At 46.7% G+C, this 21,254-nt stretch overlaps 1 non-coding gene across 1 annotated transcript; it reads left to right on the forward strand.

The window, feature by feature from the left end:
* The first annotated feature begins 499 nt into the window (after window positions 1-499).
* On the forward strand, window positions 500-658 carry LOC120925706. Its single transcript, XR_005746910.1, has one exon. It is a non-coding gene; the product is annotated as a U1 spliceosomal RNA (small nuclear RNA).
* The last annotated feature ends 20,596 nt before the right edge of the window (window positions 659-21,254 follow it).

A 21,254-nucleotide genomic window follows, 5' to 3' on the forward strand; every position in this document is an offset into this window, starting at 1 on the left:
CTTCTTTCACTCTCCTCTCCACTATCCCTTCCCCCACTTTATTTTATTTAAGCCTGTGTTTGTCACTTTTTTTGTTGTGCACGTTTTGTCACTGTGTGATCAGTAGGGTGCGGGTCCTCGGGCCAGCCCTGAACGTCTTGGGAGTGGGTGGACATGGCCTTCTGGCTTAGTTCGCCTGCTCTCATGGGGTCTCCCTTCGGGGGAGCCCCACCTAGTACTGGGAGGGTTCTGTTTCGGCAGTCCCTCCGAGGAAGTTGGGTCCGTGTCGGCTTCGGTTGCTCGGACCACAGTACCTCAGTCCCCGTCTGGAGCCTAACGCCCCGGGGGATCAGGGTTTGGGTCCCTCTTCACAGGAGGACCACTTGACGTTGCACCCGTCTGCACGTTTTTGTGAACACTCTTTATGTGTGTGCACATTTTTTCTGCACCGGGTGGAGTTTTTTGGGTGTGTTCACACGCCATAGGCTTTTCAAAAAAAAAAATATATATTTGTTTAAATATACTTACTTGGCAGGGGAGACACCATGATCATGAAGGTGGTTCTCCCAGGACGAGGCACAGCTATTGCACACTCTAGGCTGTGCTGATCGTGGTTGTCTTCCCTGCCTCTTCTCGGCCTTTTGGCTGGGACTGGGTGTGGTATCTGTCCTTATCAGTTGTCAGCGGAGCGCTGAAGCACCTCCTACATGGGGAGGGTGGATGCAATCCAATGACGTCATTGCACCTGGAAGGATGGTTTCAGCAGGGACTACGCTGTGCTGCCCGACAGAATACTGGGGGCCGGCCCATGGTTGAGTCTGAGCCATCTGGAAGGGTGCTCCTGGTGAGGATGGGTGCTGTGCTTGGTCTTGGTCTTTTTGCCGAGTTCTAGTCTGGCCTTCTGGCTGGCTGGTGTAAGTGCTATCTCTGTCAGCGATCCGGTTGGAGGAGCTGGTAATACCCTGTGGTAAGACGGGGTAGAGCCATGCAAATCCGCTGGGTTGACGGAGGGTCTGGAGGGGCTAGTATTGGTGGAGGCTGTTACCTGAGCGGCAGTTCTCCCCAAGAAAACCTTGAAGGGCTCTCTAGCCGGCAGGGGTGGAGGGCTGCACTGGCCGGTCGGGGGGTCGGATATGGAACGAAAAGCCTATGGTGCATGTGCCCCTGGAGTGGCAGTCCAGGGGTATCTGAAGATCACTGTGTGTGAGGGACACATTGATTTAAGATACCACGGTCACTGCACCAGATACACGCTTTTTTTTAGCACCTGCCTCCTGGGCCGGGCCTTTTGGCTAGGACCGGAGGAATTTTTTATTCCTGGCCGGAGGGCCTGGTCATTGTTTCACCACAATGGCCACTTCTTTCACTCTCCTCTCCACTATCCCTTCCCCCACTTTATTTTATTTAAGCCTGTGTTTGTCACTTTTTTGTCTTTTTTTGTTGTGCACGTTTTGTCACTGTGTGATTAGTAGGGTGCAGGTCCTCGGCCAGCCCTGAACGTCTTGGGAGTGGGTGGACATGGCCTTCTGGCTTAGTTCGCCTGCTCTCATGGGGTCTCCCTTCGGGGGAGCCCCACCTAGTACTGGGAGGGCTCTGTTTCGGCAGTCCCTCCAAGGAAGTTGGGTCCTCCAAGGAAGCTTCGGTTGCTCGGACCACAGTACCTCAGTCCCCGTCTGGAGCCTAACGCCCCGGGGGATCAGGGTTTTGGTCCCTCTTCACAGGAGGACCACTTGACGTTGCACCCGTCTGCACGTTTTTGTGAACACTCTTTATGTGTGTGCACATTTTTTCTGCACCGGGTGGAGTTTTTTGGGTGTGTTCACACGCCATAGGCTTTTCAACAAAAAAAAAATATTTGTTTAAATGTATAGCACATTGGTCACTTTACCTCACTCTCCCATCTTCCTTCTCCCCACTTTCATTTTATATTTTCCCTGTGTTTGTCTGTTTTGTCACTTTTTTGTTTGGTGCACTGCACTTAATGTGTGATGAGTAGGGTGCTGGTACTCGGACCTGCTCTGAAAGTCTTGAGAGTTGGTGGACCCGGCCTTCTGGCTAAGTTCGCCGGCTCTCATGGGGTCTCCCTTCGGGGGAGCCTCACCGAGGAGGGTTCTGTTTCGGCAGTCCCTCTGAGGATGTTGGGTCCTTGTGGCTTCGGCTGCTTGGACCAAGATGGGTCCATATGGCTTCGGCTGTATGGACCACAGTTACTCTAGTCCCTGCCAGGAGCCTAACGCCCCGGGGGATCAGAGCTGGGTCCTCTTTTAGAGGACCACTTGACGATGCACCAGTCACAGTTTTTTGTTGCACCTCTTTATGTGTGTGCACATTTTTCCTGCACCGGGTGGAGTTTTTGGGCTGTGTTTTGCACGCCACAGGCTTTTCAAAAGAAAAAAAGAAAAAATATTTGTTTAAATGCATGTGCCCCCAGGAGGTTTATGCCATAATGTAAGGTGACCAGATTTTTTAAATGAAATCCGGGGAATTTTTTTTTTTTTATTGGCAAATGGCAAATTATTTTATAAGCATATTTTCCTAAATTATATATGCAGTGTATGTGATGTGTGATTATGGAATGATTGTATGATATACATGTTATTTATCACACTTCCTCCATGAGATAAAAAAAGATACTTCTTTGAATTTTTCGGTATATGACTACCAAATGTTAAGAAGAAAAGATAGAGAAAAACCTTGGGCAGGGGCAGCCAGTGGTGTCTCCAGCGATTATATTTAGGGGGGGGGCACATGGGGGGACAGGGACAAAAGTAGGGGGGCCAACTATAAATGTGTCATGCTACATCCAAAACCATAAATGTATTTTATTGGGATTTTGTGTGATAGACCAACACAAAGGGTCTGATTTACTAAAAACAATGCACTGCGGCACACTGCATTAGTAAATCTACAATCCTGCCGGCGTAGACGTATTACAATAGTAAATCTCAAAATCCTGCCGGTGTAGGCGCAAGGGACAGGAAGGGTTAAGCACAACACCGTCCTCCAGAAAGGCTTGCTACATGTGGCAGTATTTTCCCTTGTAAATCCATGGGTGTGCTGATGTGCTCACACTGTTCTCCTTGCTCACTGCTGCTCCTTAGGCGGGATTCCTTTCAAACCGCACTGCTGTCAGAATCCTCCTGTAGCACTACCCCCGAAGGAGCTGCTGGTTTAGATTTTGGGTCTACGCTCTGCCTATCAACTCCAGAAGTTTGACTCGAACCCTCCCTTGGCACAACTGAACAACACAACGATTGTGGAACCCACTAGGAGTTGGGAACCACAATGATATCATACAATAATAAAGATACAGTTAAATGTTTTTACCTTGTACTGACCACCGGTCCAAATGGTAATAGGTAAGGCTCCACACAAACTGCAGTTCAACCAAGAAGTGTTTACTTGATAGATAAAGAATAAAACAGAGTTAAACAAATGACAGTTGACTTCTTACATGGCCCTGCAAGAGTCAATGGCAAAAGATTAAGGAACAAGTTCGATAAAAATAAATCAAAGTCAGACCTGTGTAAGAACACGGTGGAGGGATCTCCCTTATGCAGTATCACCAGCACTGGAGTACCTCTCCACTAGGCCTCACACAGCTCTCAGGAACAACAATACTGAACAAATGAGTATAGAATAATTATACTGTGTATATGAGTCTATATGCTCTTTGGCTCCCCCTAGCGGGTAATTCTCAGACACGTGTCCTGCTATGTTAGCTCAGTTAGTCAGAGTGAATCCTGTAATCCTTCCTTCCGGTTAACTGAAGTCTTCACTAGCTTTAGTTGGTGCACGTTAACAATTTGTAATCCAACAGGTATGAAGAAAAATGGAAAACAAACATTTAAAGTAAATATAGTGTGCTGGCGACACAGGAGCCAATTCCATCAATGCACAGTCACTGCCGGATGCAATGTATCCCTGCACGTGGCGTGTTAACCTCCAAACAACAATAGTGAGTCTATTAGATCCACCTTCCTGCGATACAGTTATTATATATCGTGGGGCATGTGCCCTTCTCACCCAATGAGGCCTCTCCGGTACGCTCCGTCTGTAGTGTCCCGGTTCTCGGCCTCTCCGCAGCTGGCAGTCTCTGGTCCTTCGTGCAGCCGTCACAAGGTGCTGGTGGACAGGCGACTCTGGTTGCCGTAGAACGTAGGCCAAACACTGCGTCAAGGATCCACCTCAGGATAGGCGATCCGCTCTGGCGACTGTAGGCCCAGGCTTCTTAGGCCTAGGGGCCCTTGTAGCAGGCCTCAGCACAGGCTTTCTGCTTGCTAGAAGTTTCTGTCCCAAGAGGCCCGATGCAAGCCTCCCCTTCCTTTAAGTAGCTTCTCCCAGAAGGCTGTGCGTGATGCAATGCACTTTGGGTAGCACAGAAGCACTGTGGGCATCGTAGTCTGTTAAACACCCAAGGCAATGGAGTCTTTATCTCCCTGTACTTCAAGGCCCACAATGCATTGTTCTAATATCACTGAACCGAACAAGTTGCTGCATTATAACAATTGAACACCAGAGGGATCTGAGTTCCTTCTCAATCACAAACTGTAGTCTATCTGCCACATTGCAAAGTGACACCTTGCTACACTCCCAAAACAGTTCAAGCTCCAGCCTGGAGGGAGGCTTCCCACTTAAGACACTGACAGTCTCCTCAGCACTCCATCTTCCACTCAACTCCCTTGCTGGCATGACTTATCATATTTAATCATATTTAAGGGCTGACTCAGCCACCCTACCAGGCCCATTGCCTGGGCATTGGCCAAGCTCCCCTAAGTGTGCAGCAGGGAAAACACCATCCAACACACCCAGAATTGTTGGACAGAAGCAAAACCAATCAAAACTCCTTAAAGTGGAAGTAAACTTCCATCCATTGTTTGTATCTATAGGTAAGCCTATAATAAATATAGGCACTGTAAATATCTCCTAAGCGTGCACCTGTGCCCTGTGCTGTGACTGGCGGCTCCTGCGCACATTCACACAGGAGTGACGTCACGCGGCTCCGGCCAGTCACAGTGCTGGAGCTTCCTGAACCAGAAGGAAGATGGGCGAAGATGAATGTGGCCTGCAGCAGTGACAACGAGGGCTTTGCTTGCAGGTAAGTTTCACATAATGTGCTAGTATGCAACGTACATTATGCCTTCACTTTACAGGTCAGGGAAAACAAAAACAAAAAAGGCAGCACTTTACTTCCTCTTTAAGCCTAGGTTCACATTGGAGCGATTTGGCATGCGATTTGAGAGATCAAATCGCATGACAAGTCGCAGCCTATTGGAGGCAATGACACTGTTCCAATTGGTGCAACACTGATTTTGCGGCACCGCACCGATTTGCAAAATTAGTTCCTGCACTACTTTTGGCTTAATACACAGATGTCTATCAGATAGCACCTGAAATCACACTGACCTTGTTACTTTGAAATCGCACTACTTCAAGTGAAGTGGGCGCGATTTCAAAGTAGCATCAATATGAACCAGGGCTTAGGGCTCAATCACATGGATTGCTTTTTAGAAAAACATTTTTCAGGTGGTGAGAAGGCAATATTTTACCTCATCACAGCCTGTTTTAAATTTAAAATGACGACCCACCATGCTACAACCACATGCATTGCATGTGGTTGCAGGACAATTAGGAAATGGCCTCATTCATTTGGGTCTTGTTCAGTAACAGTTCTACCCCTCAAATGTGACATGCCATGTGGCTTATGTACAGCCCTGAGCAATGGCGTCCCTAGGGGGAGGCCAGAAGGGGCCCTGACCCCCCCAACATTATGCTGTGCCCCACCATGTGCCCCCCCCCCCCCCCAAAAAAAATGTTTTTTTTTGCTGTTTTTTGTCTCTCCTGAGAGGGAGAGCATCCCCAGTCAGTCCTCTCTCCTCCCTCTGCTCGCTGACACTGCATAATGCGAGCGCTCACACAACCACAGCCTCCCGATCCTGCATCCTCATTGGCACGGAGAAGAGCGAGTGGCAGGAAGGACTCCACAAGCACTGTGGGGGGGCAGCCTTCATCTGAAAAAACAGACTGATTTCTCCTGCCCTTAGGACAGGAGAACCAGCCTGTAAATTCCGAGAGTGGTGACTGCAAGCTGAGCCGAGTGTCAGTCTATGACACTCTTTAACGGCCCAGCGAATCCAGCCACCCCACCCCCTCGCTCTCCTCACATACAAGCAGGGAGGAATACAGCTCCTCCTCCTTCCAGTCCCACCCACACTATCCCGGCGTGCTGTATCTGAAGAGAGGGGATGTGTTGGTGGGAAATATGAAAATCGGCAGCATTCCTGGCTGTGTGTGAATGATGCCTGAGATTCTAGCCTGGACCTGTGGGTAAGTGTGTGCATTTCAGACTGCAGTACACTGTAATCACTGAACTGCATTATCTCCATCCCTTCTCTCCCCCATCTGTCTCCCTCCCCTCTCCTGTTCTTTCAAGACATTCACAATTTACTTTTACTTACAGTTAGGCATACAATATACGGTGCAAATTTCTTTTAAAAAAATCAAAAAAAGAACACAAAAGTTCAAAATGATAAACAGCGCTTGGTTATTGGTTATAAATGTCCAATTTCATATGTAACATTCATCTGATGACGGATTTAAAGATCATAGGAGTGGAGAAAGTCTATAGTGTATCCTACACCTTTTCCCAGAAAAGACACCACACGTGGGGCACACTCCCCTTCGGGGTTCTCACTCACCAGAAGGCTAGATATTATATGCAGTAAAAGGTATCTTTCTCACTGGATCCTCCGTTCTCAGGCTGGTATCAAATAAGGGAAGCGCTCCACATAAAACACAAAAGGGTACCAAACATAGTGTAATCCCGTTTATTTTTAAAAAGAAGCAATCCCTTCACAATAAAAGATCCTCGCTCAGAATGCACGTACCATTAGTAGATGAAAAACAAGCGTGATACAGGTAAGTGATAGTGTCATCCGACTGGTGTCCAATTCCCCAGAGAAAAGTATTCAGCTACAAACGCTGGACTCCTTACAGGATAAGACGCCAGCGGAGCGCAAACTTGGAGCGCACACGTCACTTCCGAATCGCCGGGACTAGGGCGGGACTACAACGGCGATTCGGTAGTGACGTGTGCGCTCCAAGTGTGCACTCCGCTGGCATCTTATCCTGTAAGGAGTCCAGCGTTTGTAGCTGAATACTTTTCTCTGGGGAATTGGACACCAGTCGGATGACACTATCACTTACCTGTATCACGCTTGTTTTTCATCTACTAATGGTACGTGCATTCTGAGCGGGGATCTTTTATTGTGAAGGGATTGCTTCTTTTTAAAAATAAACGGGATTACACTATGTTTGGTACCCTTTTGTGTTTTATGTGGAGCGCTTCCCTTATTTGATACCAGCCTGAGAACGGAGGATCCAGTGAGAAAGATACCTTTTACTGCATATAATATCTAGCCTTCTGGTGAGTGAGAACTCTGGGAAAAGGTGTAGGATACACTATAGACTTTCTCCACTCCTATGATCTTTAAATCCGTCATCAGATGAATGTTACATATGAAATTGGACATTTATAACCAATAACCAAGCGCTGTTTATCATTTTGGACTTTTGTGTTCTTTTTTTGATTTTTTTAAATGTTTTGCTGCATGCGTCTCTTGACAGTGTGTTTTAAATAGCTGCTCTCACACTTTTACCGACTCTATTCTCTGGATTAGAATTTGGTAGCTTACCTATGGTTCTAATTGTTTAAAATTGTTTAAATTGAGATAAGCTTTGCTGTCCCATATTATCAATTTTATTGATTGATTAATTAATCAACACATCAGAAATGACTTTGCACCAAGGCGCTGAGTTGTGCCACTAGGCCTAGTGCTGCACTCTTTTTCTGGTGCAAATTTCTTCCCTGAAAAAAAAGAAATGATCCAATTCCCCCATCTACACATTATAGGTGGATGGGGGAATCCTCCCAGTGTGGACCAGTGCTGGAACAAACAGAGTTGCTGTCCTGTCCCGGCTATTCACAGCGCTGGTCTCTGTCTCTGGCAGCGGCGGTAGCAAATTTCACATGCCAGAGCCTGCCAGGAAGCCCACACTGCACAGCGCTAATCACAGGCAGTGAGATATTTCCCGGTCCGCAACTCTGCACAGATCAGGAAATGTCTCACTGGCTGTGATTAGCACTGTGGAGTGTCGGCTTCCTGGCGGGATCCGGCATGTGGGATTTCAAACACACCCAAGCCCATCTCTATTGGTTGTAGACAGTTGAGCTCCCTGCAGGTTGCTTAGCAGCAGTGGAGCCTTCTCTGACATGCTGATCGCGATGCAATCCAGGTGATGCTCCTAGTCAAATCCTAGTGTTAAATATCAATGGGCCAAATTCACAAAGAGTTACGCCGGCGTATCAGTAGATACGCCGACGTAACTCCGAATCTGAGCCCGTCGTATGTTTAAGTGTATGCTCAAAATGAGATACACTTAAACAGGCCTGCGCCGTCGTATCTTAGGGTGCAATATTTACGCTGGCCGCTAGGTGGCGCTTCCATTGCGGTCGGCGTAGAATATGCAAATGAGTCGTTACGCCGATTCACGAACGTACGTTTGCCCGTCGCAGTAAATTTATTTACGCTGTTTCCGTAAGAGATACGCAGCGTAAAGATAAACATGCCCCCTAGGTGGTGTATCCAATGTTAAGTATGGCCGTCGTTCCCGCGTCGCAATTTGAAAATGTTACGTTGTTTGCGTAAGTCGTCCGTGAATGGCGCTGGACGCCATTTACGTTAACGTCGAAACCAATGACGTCCTTGTGACGTCATTTACCGCAATGCACGTCGGGAAATTTTAGAGACGGCGCATGCAGTACGATCTGCATGGGAACGCGCCTAATTTAAATGATCCACGCCCCCTACCCGGATCATTTGAATTAGGCGGGCTTGCACCGGGGAATTTACGCTACGCCGCCGCAACTTTACAGGCAAGTGCTTTGTGAATCAAGCACTTGCCCGTAAAACTTGCGGCGGCGTAACGTAAATGCGATACGTTACGCCGCCACAGATCTACCTGAATCTGGCCCAGTGATTTTATTGATCAAATCCCACACTTTACAGGCATAGAGCCCACATGGCTGCTGAACATACGGTTGATTATATATATGTGGTTGTACTCTTGATGCTAATAAATACTGGCCCAGATTCAGATAGGAGATACAACGGCGTATCTATGCGCCTGATTCAGAGAATCAGTTACACATAGATATGCCTAAGATCCGACAGGTGTAAGTGTCTTACACCATCGTATCTTAGGCTGCAATTTCAGGCTGGCCACTAGGTGGCGCTTCCGTATATTTCCGCTATGAATATGCTAATTAGGTAGATACGGCGATTCAGAAACGTACGTTCCGCCGGCGCATTTTGTTATGTCGTTTACGTTTGGCTTTTTTCGGCGTATAGTTACCCCTGCTATATGAGGCATAGCTAATGTTAGGTATGGCGCCCCGCACCGAGTTTTGAAATGTTTACGTCGTTTGCGTAAGTTGATTCACAATTGAGCTGGGCATAAGTTACACTCTTGTCGCTTTCATTGACAATTAGCGACATGATTTGGAGCATGCGCACTGGGATTCAGTCGAGGCCGGCGCATGCGCAGTTTGTTCGGCGCGGGGACGCGCTTGATTTAAATGATACAAGCCCCCTACCCGCCAAATTTGAATTCCTCCGGGTGATTTACGCTACGCCGCCTCAACTTTACAGGCAAGTGCTTTGTGAATAAAGCACTTGCCTGAAAAACTTGTGGCGGCGTAACGTAAATGACATACGTTACGCCAATATAAAGATCCGCTCTCCTATCTGAATCCGGGCCACTGTGTTCATTAGATCTGACTGGGAGCATCACCTGGATCACATCCCGATCAGCATGTCAACAGAGAAGGTTATACAGCATTACTGCTGCTAGGTGACCAGCTGGGGGCTAGGCTCTCTATAACCAATAGTGCCAGCCTTCCCCTGCATGCACCCATAATGTCACCAGCACTAGGTCCTAATAGACTTTCGTCACTGCCAAGGAGACAGACGCCAGACCAGCGCTGTCAATAGCACGGACAGGACAGCTGGGAAACCCCACAGTGGCAAAACACCAGGGCCCGGTGGCAAGACAACCTTTGCAACCCTGAGAGTTCTCCCATTGCTTTAAACCCTTATATTTTCTTGGTGTGCTGGTGACATATATATCTTGTTTTCTGCCACCCTGGGGGGACCCAGTATAGTAGGAAGGGAGCTCACTGCAGAACATGTGAAAGGGCTCGTTGTGGGATTGTAGTAAATTGCCCCAGGATATAAATATATATATAAAAAATTGCATTTTATAGTTGGCTCCCCTACTTTTGTCCCTGTCTCCCCATGTGTCTCCCCTAAATATGAAAGCTGGAGACGCCACTGGCCCTGAGCAGCTGAATTTCTGATTTTCCATGCCCCATATGAGAACCGTGTTTACTTGCATTGGCAAATTTGGCATGTCATTTTTTTGGGGGAGGGGGGGACCGAATACCCAGTTTTTATGAGCACCCAGCTCCCACTTCCTCCCCAAGCTCCGCAGTGCCGGAAGGAAGTTCACCTCTCCCCCCTCCTTCCCTGGAATCTTCTGGGACACGTCACAGGTCGCAGAAGATTATTATTATTCAGGATTTATATAGCGCCAACAGTTTGCGCAGCGCTTTACATCAGGGAAGATAGTACAGTCACAATACAAATCAATACAGGAGGGATCAGAGGGCCCTGCTCGTTAGAGCTTACAATCTAGAAGATTGCCCGACCATTCACAGCGCGCAGCGCGACTCGCTCATGCACAGTGCGTGCCCAGCTGATACACCACAGCCGGGTGCCCACAGTTAGAATGTCGGCCCCTTGGAGAGGAAAGATGCTTTGTGAGCCCTCATCGGTGGACCGTGGGACAGGTGAGTGTCTGATTATTAAAAGTCAGCAGTTGGAAGCTGCAGCAGTAGCTGCTGACTTATGGGTGGAGCTCCACTTCAAGGTGAAAAAACATCTGTGTGCATCTCTCCCCTCCCCCAGCGCCCCAATACTTACCTGAACTCAATTTCAATCCAGCAATATAAACAAGAGCAGAAGCCCTCTCTGCTCTCTCTAACCTCATTGGACAGAAAGGCAGCAGCGTGAGCCATTGGCTCAATCACAGTCAGTGAGGAGAGAGTGGCGGGGCTGAGCTGGGCTCTGTGTGTCAATGGACACAAAACGCCACTCTAGTGAGCCACCAGGACTGCCTTCATAGGAAGGGCTTCCTATAGGGGCACTCAGCAGGGTAAGGAGCCAGGAGCACTGGCGGCGAACCCCAGAAGAGGAGGATCGGGGCTGCTCTGTGCAAAACCATTGCACAGAGCAGGTAAGTATAAAAATTTTTTTATTACAAAATAATACCTTCAGAATCACTTAAATACTGAATATGCTTCAGTGAAAATAAACATTTGATTAAAAAAAAACAGCTATCTTATTGGTTCAACTCACCCAATTATTCCCATGTATGCAAAATGAATTCATGCTAAGTTTTTATTTAAATACAGAGACTTCCACAGGAAGCATTATCTGAGCAGAATCAGCACTGATCAACTTCAGACATGACACCTCTCCTGTGGTTACTTTCCATTGTGTCTTTAGTACAATGTGTGTTACTTTTTATTTAGTTTACTTATTTGAACTAAGCTATAAGATGAATTATATAACACAATATAATATATATTTTTCAGATGTCACATCACAAGTCTCAATGATGGAGTCTGGTCCTGGGACTGTGAAGCCATCAGGGACTCTGGAAATGACCTGTACAGTGACCGGAGCCTCCCTCACAGACAGCACTAACATGTATGGTGTGAACTGGGTCCGACAATCTGAAGGGAAACCGTTGGTGTGGTTGGGGGTAATATTTTATGATGCAAGCACAACGTATGCCAGCTCTCTTCAAGGACGGGGGACTCTGACTAGAGACACAAATAAAAGAGAAGTGTTTTTAAAACTCACTGGAATGAAACCTGAAGAATCTGGAACATATTATTGTGCAAGATACACAGTGTATAATGTACTCTAACAGCACGTACATAAACTGATTTACATTTGAAAAATACATGGTTATATAATAGCTGAAATTATAACTAAAGGCAAATATATTTATTTTTAGTTTTGGATAGAATGCAGATGGTTCAGAACATCTGTTATGTTATTTTTGCTGTCTGTGCCCCTGTTATTGAGAATTAACCTCTCTTTTTCTCCTGTTTACCATTATCATTGAAAGTGAAAGTAAAAGAAAATCCCACATTTTGGACTGTCCCCAGAAAAGTAATAGAGGGGAAATCTTCCAATGGAGACACTAGCTCTGGTGACCTGGGGGTCCCCAATGGATTCCCTTATTTGACTGGAATTTCCTCTTACTTCCTGTTTGGCCATGGGATAGGAAGTGAAGGTAAATCTCCCCAATGAGACACAGATGGCAAAAAAATCTGACTGGGGTTATAACCATCCCTTACTCTATCCAAAATGGAAAAACAGATTTCCTGTAGAACTATTCTATTTTGTTTCTCTGAAATTTGGCAGACATTCTTGCATGTAATTGAAATAACTAGTAATCGACGAGGACAGTGAAAATTGGGGGAGGGTTGAGGTGGATAAGGCTGTCTTAAAGAATTTTAAAGGTCTTTAAATGGCTCCTTTAGTGTCTATTATGTATGTTCTGAGTATTCTGTATGTAAAAGGGGCACCTAAAATTGTCAGAAATTGACCTACACTTAAAAAGTAACCCCACTTTTGTTGAGAAAAAACATTGCCTTCAGGGTGATCTATGTACATTACAAGGATTTTAACAAACTTTGTTGCAGATTCATACCTTTTGTTATTCTGAAATCCCTGTGTGGTTGCCTGAGTCCACATAGTAAGTGAATCTAATGGGAGTGATAATATTATAATTATCAGCCAGATGTGGCACCTGCAGGCCATTAATGAGGATAATTGCACAGTCTGCATCCTGTGTAGACGTTACTTCCTATTAAGAGTACCTCACCAAAAATGAAATATTTGTTTGCAAGGGATATCTGACTTGTATCTTAGTGTAGACTTCTGGGAAAATCAATCACACAAGCAGCAAATTATGTTTCTGGGGGGCATTCTGTACACTGTCTACGTACAGAACACCTTCAGGTAGCCATATTGCATTTTATTTTCAGAAAATTACAGAGCTGCAGAATCAAACAGAAAGGTTATTTTTAATAACATTCAATTACAATATGACTTGAGTCGCAATTGTATACACTATATTTGTTTTATTTGCTATTTTTTCCCCAAAGTGGAGTAACCCTTTAAAGCAGAATTAAACTGTGCTATATTTATTTAAATGCATGTCCCTCCCACCATGTACATAGGAGTCACATCATAATGACACAGAGCGGTGCCATAAATGTACACTGAGCTGCATTTTGGCTCAGCCTCTCAGCGAGCTGGTGAGAGCCTGGGCCGGCCTCTCTCACCCCTCCACAGCCCAGTGCTGCAATATGCGCTAGAGGGGCAGAGCAGAGAGCCGATAACTGATATTCACTGCTCTTTGTTCAGAGTAGAGGGGAGGAAAAAGTGATCAGAAGTCTTTGATTGCTTAGTTCTCAATTTAGAGGTGGCAGGGGACAGATGCAGCATCAATGGGTAGAATTTATTTTTCCCCCCAGAACGTCTCTTTAAAGCGGGGGTTCACCCTTAGAGGGCACTTTTCCCCCTTAGATTCCTGCTCGTTTTTACTAGGGGAATCGGCTATTTATTTTAAAATATGTGCAGTACTTACCCATTTACGAGATGCATCCTCTCCGTCGCTTCCGGGTATGGGCTTCGGGAATGGGCGTTCCTTCTTGATTGACAGTCTTCCGAGAGGCTTCCGACGGTCGCATCCATCGCATCACGATTTTCCGAAAGAAGCCGAACGTCGGTGCGCAGGCGCAGTATAGAGCCGCACCGACGTTCGGCTTCTTTCGGCTACGAGTGACGCGATGGATGCGACCGTCGGAAGCCTCTCGGAAGACTGTCAATCAAGAAGCAACGCCCGCTCCCGAAGACCCATACCCGGAAGCGACGGAAGAAGATGCAGCTCGAAAACGGGTAAGTACTGCTCATATTTTAATACAAATAGCCGATTCCCCTAGACCGAACGAGCAGGAAGATAAGGGGAGAAAAAAAAAAAAATTATAAATGGGTGAACTCCCGCTTTAACCAGTTAGCAACCGCCCTATAGACGAAATACGTCTACAAGGCGGTTGCTTAACTCTGGGAGGGCGTCAATGTACGTCCTCCCAGAATCGCGCTCCCGCCCACCCTGTGGGGCGCGCACACGGGAGTCTCCGTGACCGCCGGGTCCTCCGGACCCGGCTGATCACGGATCACGGTAAATCGCCGCTGATAGCGCCGATTTACCACGTGATCGCTCCGTCCAATGACGGAGCGATCACTAGTAAACAAACCGGCGTCATGTCATGATGCCGGTTCCTCCCTCTCCTCTCTGTACCGAACGGTACAGTGTGAGAGGAGAGGGGAGAGAGCGGAAGCAGCAGCAGCTGCTGCGGGCTGGATCTGTGACACATGCAGTCACAGATCCAGCCATCCCTCCCTGTGCAATACTCTGCAATTATGCCCCAAAATACTCTGCAATTATGCCCCAAAATACTCTGCAATTATGCCCCAAAATACTCTGCAATTATGCCCCAAAATACTCTGCAATTATGCCCCAAAATACTCTGCAATTATACCCCAAAATACTCTGCAATTATACCCCAAAATACTCTGCAATTATGCCCCAAAATACTCTGCAATTATGCCCCAAAATACTCCGCAATGCCCCGCAATACTCCGCAATGCCCCGCAATACTCCGCAATGCCCCGCAATACCCCCCAATACCCAGAAATACCCCGCAATACCCCACAATACCCCGCAATACCCCGCAATAACCCACAATACCCCGCAATACTCCGCAATACCCTGCAATACCACACAATACTCTACAATACCCCACAATACTCTACAATACCCCACAATACTCTGCAATACCCCACAATACCCTGCAACGTTGTCTATGGGGATTTTTAAGTAGCAAAGTTTGGCGCCATTCCACAAGCGTGTGCAATTTTGAAGGGTGACATGTTGGGTATCTATTTACTCGGCGTAACTTCATCTTTCACATTTAAGCAAAAGAATGAAGAAAAAATACAAAATTTGCCAAATTTTATAACAGAAACAAAGAAAAATTATTATTTTTTACAGAATTTTAATGTCTTTTTTCTCTTATAGCGCAAAAAATAAAAAACCCAACGGTGATTAAATACCACCAAAAGAAAGCTCTATTTGTGTGAAAAAAAGGACGAAAATTTAATTTGGGTACAGTGTTGTTTGACTGAGTAATTGTCATTCAAATTGTGAGAGCACCGAAAGCTGAAAATTGGTCTGGTTATTAAGGGGGTTTACGTGCCCAGTGGTCAAGTGGTTAAAGCTAACCTGAACTCTGAGGGCCATATTCTTGTAGAAAGTAGGCGGGCGGCGCGTAAGCCATTTACACTCCGCCGCCCCAACCTACAGGAGCAAGTGCTGTATTCCCCAAACACTTGCTCCGTAGTTTGGGGCGGCGTAGTGTAATTGGCCCGGCGTATCCCCGCGTATATCCAAGGGGGCGGCTTGTATTTAAATTAAGAGTGCCCCCGATTCGAAACGAACTGCGCATGCGCCGGGCTTAAAATAGCCCAGTGCGCATGCTCCAGTTCTCGGTGTAAAACGTCAATGACGCCGACGTGTGCGTCATTGACGTAAAGTCGTATTCGCGGACGACTTAGTAAAACGACGTACCCGACGGGAAAACACGACGCGGACCCGACGCCATACTTAACATGGCCTACGTGGGACTGGCGTAAGGTTACCCCTCATATAGCAGGGGTAACCTTACGCTTACGCAAAAGATGTTAGCGACGGTTACGCGACGCGATTTCGTTCGTGAATCGGCATATCAGGCTCATTTGCATAAACAAATGAGACCTGAACGTAAACGCCACCTAGCGGCCGGCGGAGTAATTACATTTAAGATCCGACAGTGTAAGTGACTTACACATGTTGGATCTTAAGCGTATCTATGCGAAAATGATTCTTAGAATCACTTGCATAGATACGTGGCCCAAAAAAGAGAGATACGATGGAGTATCCTGAGATACTCCATCGTAACTATACTCAGAATATGGCCCAGAGTCATTACCAGTTGGCATGCTTTGTATACAATTTACAAATTAAGGTGATTGATGACTTTTTGAAACCTTTATAGCACTGTAGACCAGACAGCAGACAGTGACATTTTGGCTATAAAGAGTGTCGGCAGGACTATTCTGTATACCATACATATGAGGAGCACATGGAGCAGAGTGGTTCACCTTGTACAGGGCCGGATTAACATAGGGGATATTGCAGCTCCAGGCCCTTTCCTTAACATAGGCCCATTTGCCCAAAAAAAAAAAAAGATCGACTTTGAGGATTGTAGCTCGGCGGCCAGGGGTCACAGAGACATAACATTTGGGGAGTATGTAGTGGAAGACCCACCCCACTACCGGTCAAAATATGGGGCTCCTATCATTTATGGTTCTGGAGATATGGGGCTGCTTGCACAGCCTGTCAGAAGCTACATACAGAGCAACCAGTTTAAATACAAGCTGACACCCTCTGCAGCAGCATACTGAGAGGATGAGATCACAGGGCTTATAATAATTTTTTGTATATTACTTATGGTAATTAACCCCTTGCCACCCAGGCCGATTCTGACACTTCTCTCCTACATGTAAAAATCATCATTTGTTTTTTGCTAGAAAATGACTCAGAACCCTCAAACATTATATGTTCTAAAAAACACTAAAGTTAGCACAACGTTTTTTGTATACTAAGCCAGTGGCAGGGGTGGACTGACAACTCATGGGGCCCCCGGGCTTATAGATGGCCACCACGCCAGGAGGCAGTGCAGAGGCAGGGCAGCTAAAATCTCAGGCATTTCACATCAAAAGCATGTTGGTTTCGGACATATCAGGGACAGATGTAAAAAAAAAAACTGATTTTTACATACTGTCCCTGGTTTTATTGAGCCCTCAGCCTGGCAACCCTGATGGGGCCCCCTAGTGGCATGGGGCCCTTGGGCAGTGCCTGAGAGTCCCAATGGTCAGTCCGCCCCTGGCCAGTGGTCATCAATCCTGTCCTCAGGGCCCACTAACAGGCCAGGTTTTATATATTACCTTGGGGAGATGCAGACTAGAATACTGCAATCACTGTGCAGAAAATTATATCACCTGTGATGTATTTCAGTTATCTTGCAAACCTGGTCTGTTAGTGGGCCCTGAGGACAGGGTTGATGACCACTGTCCTAAATGATGCTTTAATTTTTTTTACAGGTTACATGTTTAGAGTTACAGAGGAGGTCTAGTGCTAGAATTATTGCTCTCGCTCTAACGATCGTGGGTGTATCTGGCTCTGATACTAGCCAGGGACTGACTAGTATCTCTCCCCAGCCTGTCCCCACACACCCTCTCACCTGCTGACCTGTGGATGGGGGAATCACTCCTGCAGTGTTATTGTGTTCTGCCTGTGAATACAATGTTCAGTGTTGCTAACTATAGCTGGCAGCACTGATTGTTTTGGGAAAAACCTGACAGGCTGGTTGTACTCAAGTCAGATAATAGATTGACTTGTGTAAAACCAGCTAGCCCATACATAGATCGACTATTACTGGTCTCTGCTTAATTGGCATAATTTCAATCCATGTATGTACCGCTTAACCACTACGCATTTCCTAAACATCCTTCGACAAACCTTTACATTTTTTCTTCCCAGATTCGTTCATCCTCCTCACCTGTACATACTCTCCACACTTCTCTCCTGTACATACTGCTCACTGTCATACCCTCCACACTTCTCTCCTGTACATAGTGCATGCTGTCATACCCTTCTCTCCTGTACATAGTGCCCACTGTCTTACTCTCCACACTTCTCTCCTGTACATACTGCTCACTGTCATACCCTCCACACTCCTCTCCTGTACATACTGCTCACTGTCATACCATCCACACTCCTCTCCTATACATAGTGCCCACTGTCATACCCTCCACACTCCTCTCCTATACATAGTGTCCACTGTCATACCCTCCACACTCCTCTCCTATACATAGTGCCCACTATCATACCCTCCACACTCCTCTCCTATACATAGTGGCCACTGTCATACCATCCACACTTCTCTCCTATACCTAGTGCCCACCATAATACCCTCCACACTCCTCTCCTGTACATACTGTTCAATGTCATACCCTCCAAACTTCTCTCCTATACATAGTGCCCACTGTCATACCTTCTACACTTCTCTTCTATACATATGGCCCACTGTCATACCCTCCACACGTCTCTCCAGTATATACTGCCCACTGTCATATCCTCCCCACTCTTCTTCTGTACATACTGCTCACTGTCTTACCCTCCACACTCATCTCATGTACATACTGTTCAGTATCATACCATCTACACTCCTCTCCTGTACATACTGCTCGCTCTCATACCCTCCACATTCCACTCCTGTACATACTGCCTATTGTCATACCCTCCACACTCCTCTCCTGTACATACTGCCCACTGTCATACCCTCCACACTCTTCTCAGAATCATACCATCTACACTCATCTCCTGTACATACTGCCTCATTGTCATACCCTCCACGCTCCTCTCCTGTACATACTACCCACATTCATAAACTCCTCTATTGTACATAGTGCCCACTGTCATACCTTCTACACTTCTCTTCTATACATATTGCCCACTGTCATACCCTCCACATGTCTCTCCAGTATATACTGCCCACTGTCATATCCTCCCCACTCTTCTTCTGTACATACTGCTCACTGTCTTACCCTCCACACTCATCTCATGTACATACTGTTCAGTATCATACCATGTACACTCCTCTCCTGTACATACTGCTCGCTCTCATACCCTCCACATTCCACTCCTGTACATACTGCCTATTGTCATACCCTCCACACTCCTCTCCCTGTACATACTGCCCACTGTCATACCCTCCACACTCTTCTCAGAATCATACCATCTACACTCATCTCCTGTACATACTGCCTCATTGTCATACCCTCCACGCTCCTCTCCTGTACATACTACCCACATTCATAAACTCCTCTATTGTACATAGTGCCGGCTGTCATACCCTCCACACTAGTCTCCTGTGCATACTGCCCACTATCATACCCTCCACACTCCTCTCCTGTAGATACTGTCCCCATCATACCCCCCACACTCCTCTCCTGTACATACTGCTCACTTTCATACCATCCACACTCCTCTCCTATACATAGTGCCCACTGTCATACCCTCCACACTCCTCTCCTATACATAGTACCCACTATCATACCCTCCACACTCCTCTCCTATACATAGTGGCCACTGTCATACCCTCCACACTTCCCTCCTATACCTAGTGCCCACCATCATACCCTCCACACTCCTCTCCTGTACATACTCTTCACTGTCATACCCTCCAAACTTCTCTCCTATACATAGTGCCCACTGTCATACCTTCTACACTTCTCTTCTATACATATGGCCCACTGTCATACCCTCCACACGTCTCTCCTGTATATACTGCCTACTGTCATATCCTCCCCACTCTTCTTCTGTACATACTTCTCACTGTCTTACCCTCCACACTCATCTCATGTACATACTGTTCAGTATCATACCATCTACACTCCTCTCCTGTACATACTGCTCGCTCTCATACACTCCACATTCCACTCCTGTACATACTGCCTATTGTCATACCCTCCACACTCCTCTCCTGTACATACTGCCCACTGTCATACCCTCCACACTCTTCTCCTGTACATACTGCTCACTGTCTTATCCTCCACACTCATTTAGTGTAGATACTGCTTAGAATCATACCATCTACACTCATCTCCTGTACATACTGCTCACTGTCATACCCTCCACGCTCCTCTCCTGTACATACTACCCACATTCATAAACTCCTCTATTGTACATAGTGCCGGCTGTCATACCCTCCACACTAGTCTCCTGTGCATACTGCCCACTATCATACCCTCCACACTCCTCTCCTGTAGATACTGTCCCCATCATACCCTCCAGATTCCTCTCCTGTACATACTGCTCACTATCATACCATCCACACTCCTCTCCTGTACATACTGCTCACTGTCATACCCTGCACACTCCTCTCCTGTACATACCGCCCACTGTGATACCCTCCACACTCCTCTCCTGTACATACTGCTCACTGTCATACCCTGCACACTCCTCTCCTGTACATACTGTAACCCAACCTCACCCTCCACACTCCTCTCCTGTACATACTGTAACCCAACCTTACCCTTCACACTCTACATACTGCCAACTATCTTTCTCTCCACATTCCTCTCCTGTATATACTGCCCCCATCATACCCTCCACACTCCTCTCCTGTACATACTGCCTACTTTCATACCCTCCACATTCCTCTCCGGTACATACCACCCTCTATCATACCCCCCACACTCCTCTTCTGTACATACTGCCCACTGTCATACTCTCCACACTCCTCTCCTGTACATACTGCCCACTTTCATACCCTCCACACTCCTCTCCTGTACATACCACCATCTGTCATACCCGCCACACTCCTCTCCTGTACATACTGCCCACTGTCATACTCTCCACACTCCTCTTCTGTACATACTGCCCACTTTCATACCCTCCACACTCCTCTCCGGTACATATCCCCCTCTGTCATACCCTCCACACTCCTCAGATGTGCATACTGCCCACTGTCATACCTTCCACTCCATACCACTCCTCTCCTGTACATAGTGCCCACTGTTAGACCCTCCACATTCCTCTCCATCACCTGCACATACTACCCAGTTTTATACCGTCCATACTCCTCTCCTACGCCTCTTACCCACAAAAACAGTTCTTTAAAATTATACTGAATATCCTCAATGTTACCAGCTCTAGAATGGGCACACTTTTGTTGGTTCAACTTAAGAAAATCTTCTCTTCCCAAGGGCCACCGGGTCAGTAGGGGGCTCCATGAGAGGCTCCTGGGATCCTGTGATAATAAAGCATTAGTAAACATCGCTAAAATTACTACTTTTTAGAGGCCCTGAGGTAGGTTATGCCACAATGCACAGAATATTAGCACATTAGGGTACACTTAAATTGTCAGACTGAACCCTCCAGTGCTGCGCTGTGATCAATCCGACGGG

This window comes from Rana temporaria, chromosome 1, assembly GCF_905171775.1.
Source record: "Rana temporaria chromosome 1, aRanTem1.1, whole genome shotgun sequence".
NCBI classification, from domain to species: domain Eukaryota; kingdom Metazoa; phylum Chordata; class Amphibia; order Anura; family Ranidae; genus Rana; species Rana temporaria.